Here is a 16606-nt window from a genome sequence, read left to right as displayed (position 1 = left end):
ATTTTGTATGTTTCTTTAAAACGATCGGTTTTATCGTTAATTGGTATTTGTAAAACGAACACTACAGGATTCTATAAACAGTTTTTTCTTAAAATTTGTGTATTATACCTTATTTTATATGGGAGAGAAATTTACTTTTGATGTAACTATTGTAAGGAATTTTTATTAAAATCTTTGTTGTTGTGAGAACTTATTGTATAATATTAAGATTATGGAGTAATTAGTTTCGTTGTATGTATTCAGTGTCCAGAATTCATTGTACTGTGGTCTACGCTACTTATATTCCCTTCATTACAACCTTCCGCTACCAGGCATTCCACTTCCGATTGGTGCTACTTACTACTTATATCTGCCAACATAAATAGCATTCACCACAGTACGACTACAGTTGCTCATGATAATTCAACCTCAACCATCTACTTGAGTAAGGAAACCAACAGCAAACAAAAAATTTTATTAAGCAAACCGATTCTCGAAAATATTTACAACTCATTTATAAATATAGACATGTTCCTCAGAATGTGAAGCCACATTTTCAACCAGTATCATGTTTTTATCTCCTTATAAAGTGAGACCAAATCTTGAGCATCAGGGTTCCATCATCGGCATCTTTCATATATCATTTGTTCTATATGCGATTGACTCAGTGTATCAATGTTGAAAATTCATATGAGTATGTAGTAATTCAAGATTTTCTTGTGAATAATTCCTCGTATGTTTCTGCAAATCATAATTTACTATCAATAATTTAAAGGTAAATGTCAGCCGTTCATATTGGTTTGTTCCTCTTGAGAAATATATTATTTTTTATCATCTGTTACAAAAGCGAACAGTAGATTTTACCTTCTTGCTAACTTCTTATCTAACTGCGAATCTTAACTTTTATTCAATTTCTTTGCAACATTAATACTTCAGAATTCAGTCCTATTTTTACGTGTCCATTCCATTGTGAAGCTGGATGTATCGTAACCTAAGCAGAAATAATTATTTATAATTCGATTCTTCTCTAGAAGATGACATCAATTATTTTCTAATAACCAAACTAGCGATAATTAAACTTAGTAGATCTCAGGCGGAAATAATATCATTTGCGTTTTGTTAATTATTTTGAATGGGTGTTTTTTATTTTCTCGTTCGAAAACAAATATTCATTTCTATTCTGGTACTTTTTTAGTTGCATATCAAAAAACGTTTCATGCTAACATATTCTTATTGTTTGTGTGTAATGTCTACATATACTATCAATATAAAAACACATTCTTTTTTAAACTGAAAAGGAATCAGCAACAATTAGTACTTCATTGATGTAAGTTAGGTCAGCACTGAACAGTCATTTCATTCCAGTATGGGACTTTTCAGCAGCGCACATCCATGATGCCTCACGTGAGACACGAACCTAGGATTTTTTGTCTCACGCGCAAACATTTAGCCTCTAGACCGCTGAGTGGTTATTCAACGATGTTACTGTTTAACTTCAGTCAATCTACGATATTACACGATCACTTTTAATTATCTTCAGTGGTTAATTGTTTCACGGCTTCTCACTAGAACTCCGGACACCTCCTCACTAATTTGTCGTGATAATTTCCCGTATGGAGTTATGGAGATTGCCATGTATTAATTAACATTAGATATCAACACTCTAGTGAACAAGAGCACCAGTGGGGACAATCGAATGTATTCAGAACAAAATTACAGGACTTGTTAATAAAATCTAACAATCATAAAGTAAATGCTTAATTAGCAAAATGTCCATCGATTGTCTAAAAATGACTCAGACTTCATTGTTCTTGCATTTTCATACAAATTGCATTTTGTTTCCTCTTTCAGTACCCTATTTTGTGACATTTTTTGGTACTGTATATACACGCATGAGTTGTGTGCTTATGAGGTATGTATTTTTCCCGGTTGAATCTTGTCTACTCCATCTAGTTAGCAAGACTGTAGCGCAATAGATTAGCTTAGCTTGTCCTATTGTTGTGTTGTTGACTTTCGTTCCCTTTGCCGGTTTTGGTGATATCGTAATATCTTTAAATGTAGCATGTATTAAGTTAATTGTATAGTAATTTTGTTTAAAAATAATGTGAATTAAAGACTTTTTCACTGCAATAAATGAAGTTTAATCTTCCATCTCCCATCATGACATTTAATACAAGTCTATACCGATCACCTGAATACAAGACAATGAGGATCATTAGAACTAAACTATTGTAGATCAAATATACTCAGATATTCGAAGTTTGACTAATAATCAAGAACTAGATATATGCAGTCAACATAATATGAAATCACAGTAGGATCAGTTTTATGTATAAATGAATCTCCCATGTTTGTAAAATAAATATATGAATGAAGAATGTTCTTTGCAATAAATTCTTATCTGTTTCTATAGTTTTAAATCCAATTTAACATACTTTTTTCTTTTGAAAAAAAAAGAGGGAATGATCTAGTCAAATACATTGTTTAAAATATTATTATTATTAATAATCTAATCAATGTTAAATATCAATTTGAGTGAAATCTGTGCAAATAATAATTAAGGATAAATAATTATTAATAATATTAGAATGAGAGTAATAATAATTATGTATCAGAAGGGGTTTTGTGGAGATTGTAGTAAGTTCAACAGTTGCGATCATGAGTCAATTGAAGCTAGACCGCGATGGAAAACCTGGAAGCGCTGGATGGCCGTTTCGTCCTATTGTGTGACTCCCCAGCAGTGCGCACCCACGACCCCGCCTCGCGGGATTCGAATCCAGGATCTATCAGTCTCGCGTCAGGCACTTAACTAATTAGACCACTGAGCCGGCATCCAACGGTGTTAATGTCTAAATTCAATCAAATATTACATTGAAGACTACCTAATATATGAAATGATATAAATTTAGTAACAAAGTAATATGATATTAAAGTTGAATAATAACCAAACTATTCACATGTTTAAAAGATTAATAATAATAATAATAATAATACGAAAATGGGAAAATTGTATGCACTTGTATCCTTTAATTAGTAACTACATAATACAATTCATGTTAACACCAGCACACCAATCATTTCATATTATATAATTTTAAACAATTTATTTACTTTAAATTTAACTATACTTTTTGGATCATTAATTTTAATGTATAACTGTGGAATCTGATAAGAATTTATTGAAAACAATATTTTACATTTATACATCTTATGATTTACCATGGTTGAATTGTTTTCAGTTGCAGTTTTTGTTAGAAACGAAAGAATGGACCGTTCAATAATTCGAAATTAAAATATATAATGAGTAGATTTTTATTAGACTAAAATGTCGACACTGTTTATTTACATATATTTCACATAGAAATAATTCATGCTTATGATTCAAGTATCACGATTGTCAGTCAGGTTTTCGGGTTTGTACACTGTATCACAACTATGGACAACTATTCATCTCTAGCTTTAGAAAGGGGGGAGGTAGTAAAACCTAACTCTTAAAATACCACACAGCTTTCCACATGGATTTTCGTTGCCGGTGGTAAAGCCTTTCATAATTCGGAGCTAATATACCGAGAATTTCTCACAGAAGATTGTATTTGACTGGTATCACGGAATTATCCCTTTGGTTCTGCTGTCCCGTTCTCTGACCAACAGGACCGCTAATAATCCAATTTCCTTTTTAGGTATCTCAATAATTGTCCATACAATATATGGACAACCTGGGAGTTAAAAATGCCGACTAATTTCAGCGTCTTCCTATCAGATTGCAATTCGTCGTAGTGTATCTTTAGGTTGTTAAATATAAAGTTTAAGATTAAAGTATATTCATAGATTACTATTGTCTGATCACAGATGCCTTCAAATCATTGGTTCTGTATGTTGGGACCACTGACTTAGTAATAGTAAACTTAAGCATAGGGTAGTAGGCAAGTATGGTGATTTCGTTGATGATGTATTTCGTCTTCACCGATTGAGGTAGTCGGGATATGTACTTCATATAATCAACCATCGCACACCTCGACAGGCAATGTTGTCTGTTTTCGGAGTAGACTGAAGAAAGCTAGAGGTAGCCAAACCAGGACATAGCACCCGTCCTTGAAGTTATTTGTAATCGCATTGAGCCGTGTAGATAGGTGTACACTGCCTGGTTGGGATCTGCTCAATTATCGTAACTGAAGGGTAGAGTCTGAATAGCGTGGCTTAAAATCGTTCACCGTAATCCAAGCGCACTCATTCTTCCTCTTCCCTTAGAATCTGGGGTCCTGGAATCACTTTTTCTTTTTGTGCACCTAATCTTTTCTGCTACTATCGATAATGTTACTACCTCTACCGTTTTTGAATTTTCCTTGATAATTTCGCTGTACTGATATGATGTGGCAAATTGAACCGATACATATGTGCTAGCCTCTACATTGCTTATGGCTGATTAATTAAAAAGTCCAACTTATCCGATAACAAGGTAATGCTCTGTTGGGTAACTTCAGCTATGATCATCAAATAAGGGTTAAATTTCTTTCCATACTTCTTCAATGTCTTATTGCTCATAATGCTATTATTTTATCTCGATCTTGTCTCTAGTATTTGTCCATTCTGCAAATAAATAATTGTATTCTCATCTGTCTTACGATGTTTGAAATTCAACTATCTACGTATAGTATTCTTCAATCTGATCTAAATCACCGACTTTGGTTTATGTTGATTTTTTCATCTTATTATATTGAAAAGTGACAATTCATTGTTGTGCTCGATTATTCGAGCTTTATTACTCTCTTTTGATAACATGTTTTATATACCGAGAAATATTTTCAAGATAGCAAAAATAATGTTTTATTCAGTAGAGATAGTTATTCAGGCATAAAGCTGCTCTCTGGTGCTTGAAAATAATTTTTTCTACTCCTCGGATTGTGCAAAACTTGTTAGAGGCTGTTACTTTTAAAGCAGGTCGTTTTTCTCTCATGTTTTTCGCTACGTTGTTCTTGTATTCTCGATTCCTTGTATAGATTTGAGCTTTGAAATTGTCTGTTGAAGAAACGTATGCCTAACAGGTATGAAAAAACTTTGGTGTAATTAAGAACATACTACGCCTTTACATCGTCCTGGCTCAGGAGTAGGCTGAGGCAGTGTTGCTTAGTCTTACCATTCCTCTTCAGTCGCGCCCTCCCTAGCATTCTAGAAGTATTTTCAAAGTTTACGATCGTAGTGTGGATATACTTCTCGAGAAAAAAAAATCTCAACCTACCTTACGTAAATATCATTCCTTTTGACAACATACGGATAATCCGCGTCGCATCTAATCTGTATGACATGCACTCTAAACCATCGAAATTCAATGTAATTTTACAAAACTTTTATTCATGATTCTGCTCCAGTAGGTGCAGTTCTGCTTTGTTCGCAAAACCTGGTTAGTCCAAAGTAAGTATAGTGGACGTCTCCTTAAGTCGTAGTTTTCCCCGAAAAATTATTCATATCCTATTTCAATATTTACTAAGATTTTACTAATCGGAAAGCTAATAATTGGTTAGTCTGACTCTGACTTATAGTTTTTATTAATCTATTCAGTCTCAATAAAATGGTTTTATCTGGCTTAAATTCTTCAAAACAAATGAAAGATAGTTGTCGTGGGTGGGGACTTTTAAAGAGTTCGATCCTAGATTGAAACAACTAGCTAGTGCTTCATATCTTTTAATCGTTCTGTGGCTACGATCAGCTCTTGGTGTAAAACTACAAAAAAAATTCAATAACATCCCACTGTAGTCAAACTTATATTTCATCTTATAAACTGTTATTCATTTAATTCATTTGTATTGCTTGTTCGAATCTTTCTGTTGATGTTATGAACTAAAATTGGTCAGTCTCTTCTGAGATACGTACATCTTATTACACAAGGCAATGGCTATCTAGATCAAGTAGCCAATTAGTTAACTTATTGTGTATTCGAAGTCAAAGGTACTGGGTTGTGAGTCCTTCTATGAATATCAACATGGGTGCAGGTACATATATCTGTCGAGTACCAAATAGGGCGAAACGCGTGTCCTATTCTGGACCGTTATCCAACTATACTTAAAATGCCTTTTCATATGAAATAAATCATTTCTACGTATGTTTTCAAATCAACTACTTTATTATATCACATCATATAAACTTGATCTGACGCAAAGAATGTGAACTATGCTGTCATCAAAATAGATGTGTTTTTTACTTAGCCATAAATTATATCATAGATTTTCACTATCCTTACCATATCTTTATTGTTTTGTTAACCATCTTTTTTTTTCTTGTTTTCTTATATATCTCATCAGCTATTTACAATCAAAATGCAATAATTCATTTTGTTGGAATGAAAGAGGCTCTGTGATGATTGGTTCTTTTCCTCCATTTTTTCACATATCTATATTCTTCATATATATATGACATGCATCAAGCGACGTGTCTAGTGTATCTACTTCAATGTACAGCATCCTTCTTCATCATCATCATCATCAGACCAACTACATACAGAGTATAATCAATAAATGAATAGAATCAAATAATTCTTATCATGTCGTCTGGATACAAACCTACACAAAGAAAAATAATGTATTATGATAACATGTTGTTTTTTCTCAAACTTTAATTATTAATTGAACAATAGTAAGTTTTCTCTTCTCTCTTCTATAATTTATCATTAAAAATATATTTAGTAGTATAACAATCAATTTGACATAAACAATGAAATAGAAGTTAATAAAAATGAATTTCTGTTTCCTATTTATTATCGTAGTATGTTTTAAAAACTTCATCCTAGTGATTATCAAATTACTGAGTTAGTCCTTTTCTCTTTATATATATATATATATATATATATATATATATATATATATATATATATATATACTTGTGAAGTGTTTATATAATGTAAATAATCCAATAAGATTAGTAACACATTGAAGTCTTCTCCTTTTTCTGTGTTGTTGTTGTTGAAGTTTTGTTGCCTGTTAATTTGTTTCTGGTTATTGCAAAATATAATTCTTCTAATAATCTGGTTATCATTTTATCTCTTGCTATCAATCATTTGAATTATGTTCACTTTGTTCAAACTGTCATTTATTGTATTCAATCACACATTATTTGTTGTCTTTCGGGGAGATTATTATTATCATTATTCTGTCCTGTTTAGCATTGTTGCTAATGATTTTTATTTATTTAGAAAAAAAACACATTAGACTTTGAACACGAGTTATTTCCTCTAAATCAGATGTTGTATACTTCATTTTTATTCTATTTTTCCTTCAAATATATGGATTCGCCGATTATATTTGTTACCACTTTTTTCTGAATTTTCTTCTTCTAACGTGTTTCCTAATTGTGTTTTTCTGTAAGTTTTATAAAGATGCTGGTCATCTGTTTGTTTGCTGACAATACTGTAATATTGTCATTTTTGGGTATACTCCTGTTTTTCCCTTATTATTATCAACTCCAACCGCGACTGTATGCACTTCTATGCTTTTTACGAACTCATTATCATTTTAATACCGATGATATTACTTCTCTATCTATCTTTTCTTTTCCTCTACACATTTATCATAAATAATGTTTAGTAAATGTTGATAAATTTGGGTTTTATTGGTTCATATTATTCTTGTCCTTTTCTGTCTATGTATGTAACCATTCAAACATACTTGACGAATTGTGTATAACACTATGGTTTTATAATTTATCGATTGATTACGACCACTAAACTAAATCCACTGCTACCTCCGTTTTACTAACGGTTTTCACAATCAAATCAAGCAGTTTGTGTTTGTATGTGAAGGTATATGTATGCGTAGTGTATTATGTAACACGTAGAATTGGTAATAATAGTATTCTGCAATCAATTATTATAATTACCATGTGTCTATTTGAGTTATAAGACATAAGTTATTCATCTCGAGGTCTATGCTTTGTCTAGAATTGGTTATGAACCGACATTACTACTTATTCCATAGAGTTCATGTTTTATAATTCTTAAACAAGGTTTCCATTCATATATATAACTTGAAATGATAATCGATAGGATAAAAAAATCACATAATACTTTGGAAAGAATTTTTATTGTCTACCTTTTCACAATGTAATTAGTTGAATACAAGTCTAAATATTGTGATCAATAAAAAGATAATAAGTCATATCTATTGTGAATAGAATAAATACCCTAATGTATTTTTCTGAACAGCATACATCTATTAAAAAGAAGAGAAAATAATAAATTAAAAAGTTTTCATAGTTTATATCATGGATTGGTCTTAACTAGTTAAATTACCATTTAAAATTAGAAAGTTAAGATCAGTTTATGATTGAAACTATGGAAATCCCATAGTCTCTATAAGACATATATATAACTTGCCAAAAAAGATTGTGACGAATGAATCTATAATTATCAGTATAGGGTTGTGAAGATTGCTCAGTTCCAATAGTGATTCATTCATGATATCAATCTAATCTACAATTATTGCAGGTTAAAAGATGGTACAGTGTGAATTTACCTGTCATCACCGCTACGGAAGATTAATATCTTGGAGTCCTCAAACATACCTATTACAGTTCCTAAAGTTATTAAAATTAACGAAAACAATTTAGTTTGATACCATGTATTGTTCTGATCACTAGTAACCATTATCATTATAAGTAAACAGTAACTAGATATAGATGGTAGGTACGTTTCCATACCCAATATAAGTTTAAAAACTCAGTAATCTTTCCCTTGGTGAATGGTATTCTATTCATCTTATTACTTGAATACTATTATGAAATGTTTAAAGTCCTTCAAGATTTTTCATGTATTTATTATTTAGAAGTGACATTTATGTAATGTTTTATTATATACAGCTGAAATATATATACATATATTATATCAGAAGGGTTTGTGGAAATTTTAGAAATTCCATAGATTGAACTCATGAGTCAATTAAAGCTAGACCACCATGGAAAACCGGGAAGCACTGGACGGCCGTTTCGTCGTAGTATGGGACTCCTCGGTGGAGTTCAACCAGGTCTGTTGTGAGGTATCAGCTCACTAAAAACAATGGTATACGGTGGCGCAACTTCGTGGATTGATGAAGTTGGACATTACTACCACTGGGTACCGGCTCAGTGGTTTAGTTGGTTAAGCGCTTGGCGCGAGACTGATAGGTCCTGGGTTCGAATCTCGCGAGGTGTGGAATCGTGGGTGCGCACTGCTGAGGAGTCCCACAATAGGGAAAAACAGCCGTCCATTACTTCTAGGATTTCCATCGTGGTCTAGATTTAATTGACTCATGATTTCAATCTATGGAACATATATTATAGCTTAGAAAATTTGAAATATCAGTTCGTAGAATTTGTTTTAAATGAATTAGACAATTCAAAAACATGTTTCATTTTAATCAATGAAGTACTAGTTATATACATTATAATGATCTGTTTAATATTTCAAATCAATCATTAATAAGCTTTAAATCATAGATCTTGTCTTTGTTATCATTCATGAATAGACAGGTTTATCATTATATTCAAATATCTTAGTTAAGTATTCAAAGCTTAAGGTTATAATATTTGTCTTTGTAATTTATATTAAACAATGTCATCAATGCACGTTATTGCAGGATTCTTTTCTTTAAAAAAAAAAAAAACAAACTAATACTTGCAAGTTAACAACTCGATGTATAAAGTATAATTTTATAATTTCTAATTATATAGTTATTACAACTTTCTATTTGATTCATACTAGAAATCACTATAATGTTAGTAATGGTTCATTTCTACATTCACCTAATAAAAGCGTTTTATATGTCGTTTATTTCACTAATCTATTTTTCTCTCTCTTTTTATCCATTTATACAAACTATATATATATATATATATATATATATATATATATATATATATATATATATATATATATATATATATAATAACTTTACCATTAATCTCATGTTACTAATCGATATCTGTCAAATATTTGTCAGGGGATAGAATTGGACATTAATGCACATGATTATTATTACTATGGCCATTATTATTATCATTATTATTATTATATTATCATTATTATTATCGTTATTACTATTGCCATTAGTATTATTACTAAAATACCGAATGATATTGCAAATGTCAACCGATTTCTATTTCCTTTTTTTATATGAAAAAAATAATATTTCGATTTAATTACTTTCATGGAATTTATTGATTAATAATAATAATAATAATCATAATCATACACTATTCATGTGAAATAATTAAATCAATAATATAAACTTTGTACTTTTATTTTTCAATATCTCTATACTATCCAAATAGGAATGTGAACATGATAAAATAGTGTGAAACTTGTATAGTAATTCTCAAATCATTAAGTTAAGGTATAGATAAATGATTAAAAACATGATTGTTAATGTTATCTAATGATTATTGGTTTCTGTTTTAATTCATGTAAATTTTAAAGGAATTTTTTTTCCGGTTGTTTTTTGAATTATGAAAATATTTCAAGTTTAATTAGGTTTATATATTTATGAGGAAAAAGAAAAAAAACATTGATTGTTAGCCAATAACTTTTAAGGTTACTACTAGTTATATTCTATTGAATGTTATGTTTTCTATTCATTTTTGTGTGTGGACGTTTAAGAGATGATCTCTTAGTGTTCATTCATAATAATGTACTTTTCTGAAAGCATCGACACTAGATCTATAAGGAAATCACTTGAACTATTGAGATGAATGAATAGTACTATGGTGTGTGTCTCACATTAATAAGATGAAATGGCTATCGATTATTTTATATTTTCTAATGGTTGTTTAATCAATGTGTGTTATAAAAATTGGCTTCTTAGTGTTAACCAGTGTACTAATGGGATATTATATAGTTGTTAATGATTTTTCTCACCCGTATAGTATAATCTTGGTATAATGACAAGTTATCTTTACTTTCAATAGGAATTATCTAGAAACACATCAGGACAAATAGTTGAATTCACAAAACGGGGATAATAAGAATTTTCCAGCTGAATTTCTAGAAACTTCGCAGCTGTTTGTGGTTTGTATAATAATGAATAAGCTGGAAAGTTTTGTCCGAGAAACTCGTGTTTTGTTCTATCTAAGAGGTTTTCCTCAATATATCGTCAAATTATAAATGTAGCACACTTAAGTGTACTTGTTAAGGAAAGTGACCGCTTTGGATCTTGTATAATTGGTAGGAAATTTTCAACTAACGACCAGTAAGCCAAACGGCATTGAATAATTTTTAAACTCGATTTAATACTGTTAAGTAATACCCCATATCAAGTCAAAATCAAAAGTTATAGGTTTCGTCACCGTTATGTTCCTTTATGGACCAGATAACAAAATTTGGATCGTCATGCAATAGATATGAGCTACGAACTTTGCACGCTTTGGGAACATTGCAGTTTATCAAGAATCCGACTCGTTTGCTTTTACATCTCTTCAACAGCACATCCTTTGAATGACTCCAGAACTGGAGTTGTTTGACATGGGGCATTTCATACCTTACAGTCAGTTCAGTTGGCCGTGTGCATGCCCGTCTTACACACAGATGTCCGTCCTCTTCCATATTGTCGTGCGGGCTTGGTCCGTAATTTACTATCATGATCCATGAGAGCGAGTCAAATGCAAGCTTCTTCGACAGGAAACAAGTCATTTACTGCTTTCGTAGAACGAGAGTTGTGCCGGAGCTGTTGTCGAGGATGGCTGACGTCTGTACTTTTCGATTACTGAAAAGAGAATTACTGGCCCTACTCTTAGATAGTCTCCGTTTAATTTTTATTTAAAAAAGAAGAATATTTGAGCGAACAATTGTTTTCAATAACTTCATCATCAGGCTCTACAGTTATAAGTCCATAATTATAATATTTTACAAAGGCCAAAAATAAGGCATGTATTAGTGAGTTTGACAATGTTATGTGTTAAAAATTGGTGAACGTTTGCATCTGTTACGATATATATATACTTCAAAAAATTGTAATATTTGCAAATTAGAAAGGTCATTCAATAAAGGTCAGTAAATTGTTCAGTCACAATAAGATAATAGTACTATTGCAAAATTGAAAATAATTTTGTCAACTGAGATAATATAATATTGTTGTGTGAACTGCTAATTTTTATTTGTTAGTCGAGATCTTGAGTTGTGGTTATTGCTGATATCAATATAAGGCTGAGAATCATCACTAATAATATGTGTAAACATCCTTATCCTTCAATAATGGACCCACTTTGAAGTCTACAACTTCAAGCCACATGGTTGGCTTTTATTAAACACAAGCGGCGTAACATATCTTCAGTCGGATTTATTGAGCATTTTTGAACACTAGTCAGAGAAATGGTTCCCACTACATTGTGGCCTAAAGCTAAGATATTGGATGATGACGATGACGGTTGTAGCGTAATGTGTCTAACTCGTTTTTCAGAATTCAAGCCTTTCATTAGTTCGCCATACCTCATATACACAATGTCTACACGTTCTCCCACAAAACTAGCTAGATATTCGAAGGTTTGTTCCCTGGCTTGTATATCGTACAGCTATCTTTGTCTAGTCAAAATGGGAATTTGAGGATAACTGTGCGTTCAAACCAGATTTATAGCCAAACTGCTTTAATATGATTTCATAAACTTGGATTTTCTGTCCGAGATCCAACAAATCTGTGAAATCGTCGTTTCTAATTGATGACCTATCTATTTCCGTGACGCAGGGTCAAGAAGCTAGATAACTCTATTTAAAACTTTTCTTAAATATACTGTTGGATAACGTTAAACTTTCATATCCATCCATAAGTATACAATGTATTATGAAATTCTTGATATTTCTTGTACAGAATTAGATTTGTTGAAAGATTTTCTGGTATTCCTGCATAAATATTTAATGCCTTTCCGACTACCATTAAACTTATGAACGTATGGATTAGGCAACTCTGAATGATGTTCAGAATGGCATGTTCATGAATTTAATGTAGGCTCGTTAAGCCTCTTGATTACACATCCCCGTGAAATTTATAAACCTTTTCTTAATGAAAGGTCTCTAGTCTAATCCGTTTTTCACTCTCTCCTGTTCTTAGCCTCGCTAGTTCCACTTCTAATTGCTTTTCAGAAATATTCTATTGATGGTCTGCGTTCAAGTTCTCTTTAACCAATCCCAATGAAAATTTTGCATTTAGTTTCAAGTTCGTTCCTGATTTGTATTGGGTAACTGTTAGATTAATCGGAACAACTCATCCGAGATCGAATCAATCGAAAAACTGTCATAACTTCTTGGAATATTTATATGTGAATGAATATGAATACCAAGTCGTTTTATGAAAAACAATGATTCTTTTATGATCAACGCACATTTGGTGTAGGGAAATGAGCAACAGCAGTTCAATCTCAAGGCATACATGGTGGATAGGGAAAAATTTAATCAACTATTACGAAAACAATTCGTTTATTATTAACTCTTGAAATACAAGAGAATAAATTCTACCTACTAATAAGTAGTATCGTTTTAATGAGCGAATTTCTCAACATGGCCGTAGATAGCCTAGATAAATACAGCGATGAATGCAGCAAATCTACTACCCATTCGAATCAGCAGACCAGCAATTAACGTTAAGTGTATAAGTGGAACAATGAGGTTGACTATAATTACACTTCTGGGTATGAGTTTTTAAATGAATTCTATATGACTTAAATCAACGCTGAATAAGGTCAGTGATAAACTGTCTTATGCACAAAAAGCCACATCAGTAGTTCACAACTGTTGATAAGAAGTATAACATCACAATAACTTATCTCATGAATTAACTCATTATCGTTTCGAATCAGAGCAGAATCACGTAGGTGTGTATGCATCCATAACCTGGCACTGAACGACTACTTCATTGCATAATGGGACAAAACATCTAAGTGCTTCCTGATTTTCGTTAAGTGTACAAACAATATCAGTCTGTGATGGGATTTACAAAATTCAACATTCTTCACATACCCCATACCATAATTCTTTAAAATTGAACCGGATTCAAGAATCCTCGATCCCAGTGGTTTCAGAAATAAACAAATATAGTTGAACTACTTACTACTAATAAGTAATATGACGCAATATACTAAAAGAGCTGTGTGGGAAAGCAATCAATTGACTCAGTGATTGATCTCACCTTACCAAATAAACTAAGCCGCAAAAATCCTGGTCTTCTTTAATTTCATTAGGAATAAAAAAGCAACAGAACCTGACAACATACCAATTGAAGTCAGACTTATAAGTAACTGCGAAGATGCTCCATGTTCTATTCAGGAAGATTTTGGGGGGAGCAACAAGTGCCGATAGACTGGAAAGAAGGACGCCTCATCGAGATACAAAAGAAAACGAGATCTAGGCAAGTGTGAGAACTATACAGGCATCACACCACTATCTTTACCAGGAAAAGTTTTCAACAGAGTGTTGCTGAACCGGTTGAAAGATTCCATAGATAACTAGCTTCGAGATCAGTGGACCGAATTCCGTAAGGAACGGTCGCGCACACACCTAATCGCCACACTACGGATTATTTTTGAACAGTCAGTTGAGTGGAACTCATCACTATACATCAATTTCATTGATTATGAGAAGGTGTTCGACAGTGTGGATAGGAGGGTAATATGGAAAATCCTTCGATACTATGGAGTTCTTGAGAAGATTGTCAACATCATCCGGAACTCATACGACGGACTACAGTGCAAATTCGTGCATGGAGGACAGCTGATAGATGCATTCCAAGTGAGTCAGACAAGGTTTCTTACTCTCCTCCTTTCACTTCTAGTTTTTGACTGGATTATGAAGACTTCGACGTCTTGGTGGAAGTATGGAATACAATGCACAGCTTGGATGCAACTAGACGATTTTGATTACAGCAGTAGACCTCGACATACACAAGGGAAGTAGCGGGATCTTCGAATACAACACGGAGAACACCAACCCAATCACTTGTTGGAGAAACTCTGGAAGAGTTGAAAACTTTCACGTTATTAACCAGCATCATCGATGAACAAGGATGATGGGATGCGGACGTAAAGGCAAGGATTAGCAAAGCAGGGGCTGCATTCTCACATTTGAAGAATACATGGAGCTCAAAACAACTTTCAACCAATATCAACGTGAGAATCTTAGATACGAACGTCAAGATAGTTCAACTTTATGGAGCTGAAACTTGGATAACTACTACAATCATCACCAAAAAGTATTTGTAAACAATTGTCTACGAAAGATACTCAATATCCGTTTGCCTGATAGCATCAGCAACAACCACCTATAGCAGATACCAGTTGAAGAAGAAATTAGGATAGGACATTGGAGGTGGTTAGGACATACATTACAGAAACGATCAAACTGTATCATGAGGCAAGCGCTAACTTGTAACAGAAAAGAAAAAAAAAACTAAGGAATACATTGCGATGGGAATTTGAAGTAAGTAAGTACTTGATGTCAACTATACGGTGTGATCTAACAACGATGATTTACTCAAATAATACACAAAAATTATGACAATTAAAGAGATAGCTTTAAATGCAGTCATTAGTGATGCCATCTAGAAAATTTTAGAAATAGTTGGATGATGGATATGCACAAATAAAATTTCTTAACAAATGACTAAAAATTGAATGTGTAGCTCAATGATAGATTATAATTAACTATTTAGTTTGTCATAAATTTAACAATCTGTGAAAAGTTCAAAACAGTAATAATCCATTTGATTTGTCTGAAGATTTAAAACACTTCTAAAAATTACTGATATCAATGTTCATTTTACATTAAACCTTAAGTAAAGCTAATACTAATAGTTGAGATCATGAATCAATTGAAGCTAGACTGATAAGTCCTAGGTTCAAATCTCGCGAGGTGAGATTGTGGATACACACTGTTGAGGAGTTCCACAGTAGAACGAAATGGCCGTCCATTGTGCTTCCAGGTTTTCCATAATGGTTTAGCTTTAATTGACTCATGATCTTAACTGTTAAAATTACTATAATATCCACAAAACCCCTTCTAATAAAACTAATATTTTGAACAGGAAATGTAAGGCAATTACCATTATTCACTTGTAATTTATTTATTCGTAATCATATACACGTTGAAATAAAAATACATTCTGTTTCAGTAACAAATATATAAGGTATGATGCTAATAATTTAATCATATGAAACATTTAAGTGATATGTAGCGTCATAGTGCAGTGAAGGAGAACACAGATGTGGACAACCGAACTATACTTACCACGACATTACCGAGTTACTTGGTAAAATAGAAAAATCATACTATAATAATAATAATAATAATGCAAAATGTCCAATAATTGTCTCGAACTTCATTGTTCTTCCACTTCCGTACTAATTGCTTTCTATTCCCGCTCTTCCTTTCTTGATCTTTCCCATCTTCTGCCGCCGGACATTACATTCCTGACTTGCATCATATACTACTTATATCAATATAAGTAGCACGCACCACAATAGTATTGAATCTCATAAATGTTTCAAAATAAATTTACCAGGGTATTTTAAATTGAATGTACACACGTTAACACACATCATATATAAGAAACATTATTGAAAAATTAAAAAAAATAAGGTCAGTACACTATTGTAATTAATTCGCTCTGGGTTTGTTTATAACAAAATG

General features: G+C 32.1%; 1 protein-coding gene across 1 annotated transcript in view; it reads left to right on the top strand.

Annotated features, from left to right (window-relative positions):
- Window positions 1–8041, top strand: part of MS3_00004627 (uncharacterized protein) — a 45953-nt gene extending 37912 nt beyond the window's left edge. The window contains exon 7 of the mRNA XM_035734113.2: window positions 6276–8041. The gene's annotated coding sequence lies outside the window, so the exon portion shown is untranslated. The remainder of the gene's footprint in view (window positions 1–6275) is intronic.
- Window positions 8042–16606: the final 8565 nt, after the last annotated feature.

This window comes from Schistosoma haematobium, chromosome 1 (genome assembly GCF_000699445.3).
Source record: "Schistosoma haematobium chromosome 1, whole genome shotgun sequence".
NCBI classification, from domain to species: domain Eukaryota; kingdom Metazoa; phylum Platyhelminthes; class Trematoda; order Strigeidida; family Schistosomatidae; genus Schistosoma; species Schistosoma haematobium.
This window is presented reverse-complemented; position numbering and strand designations above follow the sequence as displayed.